The sequence below is a fragment of the Protobothrops mucrosquamatus genome, unplaced genomic scaffold (genome assembly GCF_001527695.2).
Source record: "Protobothrops mucrosquamatus isolate PMUCROS unplaced genomic scaffold, P.Mucros_1.0 scaffold_123, whole genome shotgun sequence".
Lineage (NCBI taxonomy): Eukaryota > Metazoa > Chordata > Lepidosauria > Squamata > Viperidae > Protobothrops > Protobothrops mucrosquamatus.
The window spans coordinates 211,716-217,206 of record NW_015386199.1 but is presented as its reverse complement, the minus strand read 5'-3'; the positions used below and the strand labels follow the sequence as shown (position 1 = coordinate 217,206).

Sequence of the window (5,491 nt, the reverse complement as noted above, 5' to 3'; positions counted from 1 at the left end):
CATGTCTTAGAAATTTTCTTTGCCACCATACTACTCTAACTGATGTGGGGCCTATTCGATTGGCAACTGGCACCAGGCAACTGGTGGACCCAATTGGATTTCAGAAGTAGCTTGGATTTTACCCCAAAGCTCTGGTGCATGGATTGGTGGAAGTCTTGGTCATTGCTTGTAATGAGCATGTGATAGGCATCTTGATCGGGCCACGCCAGTGTGGACTTTTTTTGTTTATGGATCATATAGAGTTTCATGATTTACTAAGGAACTGTAGAAGATGAAGCGATACAGTGATGCCTAGAACTTTGCTAGTGAAAGATGAAAAGTAAAGCCAACCAAGCACAGATAAGAGCCTTTATTATGATATACTTTGTGGCAATAAGGGCAGCAAAGCAAATGTACTTCTCTGCTCTTATCACATCTGCAGATAGCCAACCAGCAGTCTTGTTTCGGATTGCCATGTCCCTCCTTGGGAAGGAAGAGCCATGAAAGGTCTTGCAGAGCAATTTTGGAGAATATATTGTACTCGGCATCTGTCAGAGAAAGTCAGTTTATTTCACTTGTTGATGGTGCTGGCTGGACAGATCCTTTAGGAAATGACCTCTGGGAGGAGTTTGAGCCAATCAGTAAGCCTGGCTATTTATGTTTTGGACCTATGCCCCTCCTGGTTGGTCAAGGACTCCTGAGTGTCCAGACAATGGTTAATGCCTCTTTGCAGGAGTGGATGGTTCCACCAGCCTCAAAGGAGTTGGTGGTGAACTCCCTACTCAAGAGGGCCCTGGATGAAATGAATTACCTGGATCCTTTTTAGTCTGGATTCAGTTTGAATTGTAATACAAAGATGGCATTGGTCACACTTGTGAATGACCTATCATCAGCTCTCCAAGATAGATTAATCTTGAAACCAAATATATACAAGCTAATTCTACTTTTATTATAAAGTTATAGTAACAGACTCTTGCATGCATCTGACTCATTGCCTGAAAACTTTGGGGGTCTGGATGGGGAGGAACTAGCTCCAGCTCAACTCCAGCAAGATGGGGTGGTTTTGAGTCTTGGGTCTTTCTTTGTTATCTCTGACATTCAGTGATGTAACACTTCCACAGGCAATGGCTGTGAGACTTGCAACTCCTGCTTGGGAAGCAGGTGGAAACTGTGGCTAGGAGGCTTTTGTACAAGATATGCCTTGTACACCAATTGCACCCTTTTCTAGACAGGAGGCCTTGCTCACAGTTACTCATGCCTTAGTCATTTCCTGATAGACTATTGCATACACCATTTTATTATTGGCCATTTGGTGAATGTTCTACTGAATATTTCTCTTGCTTGATGAATGGCAGATATTGTTCTCTAATCCTATATAGAATTCAAAATGTTCAAATGTCATAGAGACAAAAATGAAAACTATACTAAGATGAATTGAGGATCTCTTTCTAGTGTTACGAGGGGGCTTCAACCTATAATGAATATTTCGTTTCCTCTCTTCTGTCCTAAATTTCCAGTTTGTTCTCACATTAATCCAGGTTCCTCCAAACTCTCGATATTTTAAATTTGTTATCTTGATGTGAAGTTCCTACATAGTTGAAGGACCCCAGTTTTGCATATGAAGACAAGTTATAATCAAAACAGGATATTTATGACATTCCATACTTGAAACATTTCAAAATTAATAGTTACATCATGCTTTAAAATTCACTTCTTAATGGTTTGTTGAATAGCTATTGTTGATTCAGTTAGGCTTAAGGGTTCAGCAAAAGATTATAAATTGCATACTATCAGAAAGTTCATGATTGCTTTATTTTCATTGTTACATTGCATTCGACTTCTAATAACAGAAATCCTGAAATATTCCAGCACATATGACACGAGATCAAAACTTTGATCAATTTCACTGGGTTCAGGCTGATGTCAAAAACCAGCCAAGAAGACACAAAGCTGAGTTGTAGGCAAAAGCATGATCAAGGTCCAGTATAGAAGTCAAGCAAAGGATTCATTATTGGCTGCCAAATTCAGAGCAGTAAGCAGAACAACATTGTCAGATCCAGACATATGTCAGGGTTTCCAGAATGTCAGGTGAAACTTAGAGTTGAAGAAGGGCTGTCCAGAATATGCTTCAATGTTTGATTGCTTTCAGACAAGACAAGAAAACAAGGGCTCCTGGCCCTTATTTAAATTGGTAACATCCTAAAGCTGGTTGCAGAAATTGGACTACTCAAAAGTAATGATCTATCCCCAAGTTAACCACTATTTTCAAAGTGCTCTTTCAAACAATTTGACAGCTTGAATCTTAGTACTGATGATTTTGCCTTCATACAGTAGGGATAGTTACATGGAGAACTCCATTAGCTCTTTACTTAACTTTCTGCTCCTCCTTTCCCTCAGAAGAGAACTAAACCTGTTTTATTCCTATCCATTTATAAAGTAAAAACATTTCATTTGCAAGCCCACTGTTATATTATTATTTAAAGCTAATTTATCTTATAGAAAATCTTTGTCTCTTCTATCTACTTACTACGGTAATAGTTGGCTTTTCAAATGTCTATTTGGAAGTACCATTGCTTTGAATGTTATAGTGCTCTAAATACCTCCTAATTTACATATGATATTTGTTCTTTTAAAAAAAGATCTAGTATAAAGCTTTTTAATTGGTTTTAACAGTGATTGTAATGTATCTAATGTATACAAGTGTCTGTGTTGGCTATCATTATGTGCTCCACAAGCAAGCCTTTGTTACTCTTTTAAAAAGCATGTTGAAAAAAATGCTGCATGTTGTTGAACTCTTTATAACACATGCCTCCAATTGTGTTATAAGTATTTTGTTGGTTTGCTTATGGCTTGTATATCTCAATTCAGAGAGGGGGCACCATTGCATTAAAAGTGAAAGGGAACAAATTTTAATATTTGTAGTATTCATTACATGACTTGAGTATAATTTGTAATGAAAATAAGTTAATGAAAATAAATAGTTTTAGTATGATCGTTTACTGGATCTTAAGTCAAAAGATGAACAATGTCTTTAAACATCTAACAATTTAAGAATATTGTTTGTGAATATGCTTTGCCAGACACATGTCAGAATGATGTAGATTGCAAGGTTCAAGCTCATGACATTAACCAAGATTATGACACAATCTGTGGTCCAATTGAGCCCTTAGTACAACAGCTTCTTGTCTCAATTTCAGCTGGATCATTCAGAGAATCTTTCAGCCTTCAGAGTTGAAATAGAAGAGCAAATATGTACGTAGAGTCATTGGCTTCACTATAATGGCATCTGGAAGTCAACATTTCTAATAGAATCTTCATTTCAGAGTGAGTTCCTTGTAAGACCTAGATGACAGTATAAACAATCATTTAATGCCCTCCATTAAAGTTTACTAGTAGTTTAATATTGTTGACCCTACAATAGTATTAAGTGAAATGTAATGGTTCAACTATCAACAATAAAGGAACAATAAACTTTAATGGTGAGTATGGATTAACCATCAGCAGTAAAGGAACAAGCAGTCAAGAAATATGCCACGAACTATCATCTCAAAATTATACTGCCAGAATTTGAAAGCGCAGTGATACATTTAAAAAAATAATAATCAAGGGCAGAAGCAACTAAGTGGTAACAATTAAGTGTTAACCTTTTTTAGATACAATGCATGTATTTTATATGAAAATATCTGAAGAAGTAAACTAAAACAAATAGCCTCCCTCTTTCCAGAAATATCATGTCATCCTCAAACTTCTTGAAGTCCTCCAAGGCTTTTTGAAAAAGAGCTCCCAGCAACAAAATGTTTTCAACCTCAGTTCTTTCAATGGATTTCAGATGACATTGACTTTCTAGGATTTGAGGTAGGAAAAGGACAGGTCTAGAAGATGGGATTTTTAATGTAGAAGTGAGACAGAGCTTAAAAAGACCTCTGCACTGATACCTCAAAATGTCAGCTGGCTCTTTAGAGAATAGAGAGTTGGTTTTCAAGCATCCCCCATATGTCTACATATTATATATGCCACTCTGGTTCATTATTCAACCAATTCCATTGTTTCATGATTATTTTATTTTTTGAAAACTTGTGCCTAAAAAGGACCAGTTGTGAAATAGTAGACATTTCTTTTTCATTTAATGTCAGAGATTGAGGCCTTATCAAACAAGGCTTTTTATGTCTTCCATAAGCGTGGTGATATCTGGCTTTTTTTTTTCATACTCTTCAAGTAAGCTTCTTCTACACATTACAGAATGTGTTTCATTCTTTCCTGGGCTATTTTTATTCCTGAGCAGAAGACACACATTGAGTGCTTATGCTATGTGAGGTGTTCTGCCTAGATTGTTCTGGAATATTATGACTTTCATTAAACCGTCTCTGGGAAGGCATGTGTCAAACCCCCACCATTTCCAGATGCCTGACAAATGCGTATTAGCCTTTCAGTTGTTAGGAATGTTGCATATCACATAATCACTGCCTCTGTGTTAGTGAGACTTGTTGGCTTTGCAGTAATGGAGATGAGGTTACTCCTTGGAGGATGCAGAGAACACATTTGTGTAGGTATCCATGTAGTTTTTATAAATATACCATAAATAGCCACCTCTGGCTAAAAGGAACATTTGGCAAGAGAGTGAGACAAGCAGTGCTGCCAACTTGGACTGTGGCTGCATTTATACAACTTAGCTGTGACAATTGCTTTCCTGCACTTCACAAAAAGCGGGGGGGGGGGGGATTGTAAATGCTTATTCTTGGAAGGGGCAAGGATAAACAGCAATGGCACTCTATTTTTGGTAAATCATAAAAATTCACTTCTGCAAGTCAGAAAACTGGTGCTCACTGAGATGCCCTACTTGCAGTCATTTCCTCCCTTTTCCTCTGAGTATTTTTTAAGGAAATGTATTTTAGAAAATAAGCAATGGGTTGGCTTAGCTTGCCAAGCACAGGCTAGGTAGTTAAGCATCTATTGGTAGCCTAGCAACTTGACTTTCATAATCCTTTTCCCCCCTGCATATCATATAATCTCTGAGTTTCTGAAAAAAAATACTTTCTATTTATTTTTTTTGCATTCTAAAACAACAATATTATATTTTTTTCATTTGCTATAATTTTGTATAATAAGCAGTCATAGAATTGTATCAAATTTTAGCTAAATTTAGGTCAGTTAAAACAATTTAAATCTTGTTATTTAATATTCTATTTCCAATACACAATTGTTTAAAGAAAACCACCAATTTAACTTAAATGTTCATGAAAACCTAATAATTAAGCTGCCCTTTCTGAAATGTTAAGCTATAAATTTACTAGTTCAGGCTTCTATCAATATATTACAGTAAACATAACTTCCTCCAATAGCAAAGGAGAGTATATTTCATTGAAGCCGCTGGGAGAGATCATTCGGGGCTTTGGGGTGGAGTTCCATCAGTACGCTGATGATACTCAGCTGTACATCTCCACCCCAGGTCACCCCAACGATGCCCTTGACGTGATGACCCGTTGCCTGGAGGCCGTACGGGTCTGGATGGGGA

At 37.0% G+C, this 5,491-nt stretch overlaps 1 protein-coding gene across 1 annotated transcript in view; it reads left to right on the top strand.

Annotated features, from left to right (window-relative positions):
- The window catches only part of CEP112 (centrosomal protein 112), a 223,309-nt gene that overhangs the window by 157,479 nt on the left and 60,339 nt on the right, over positions 1-5,491 (top strand). The gene's annotated exons all lie outside the window — the stretch shown is intronic.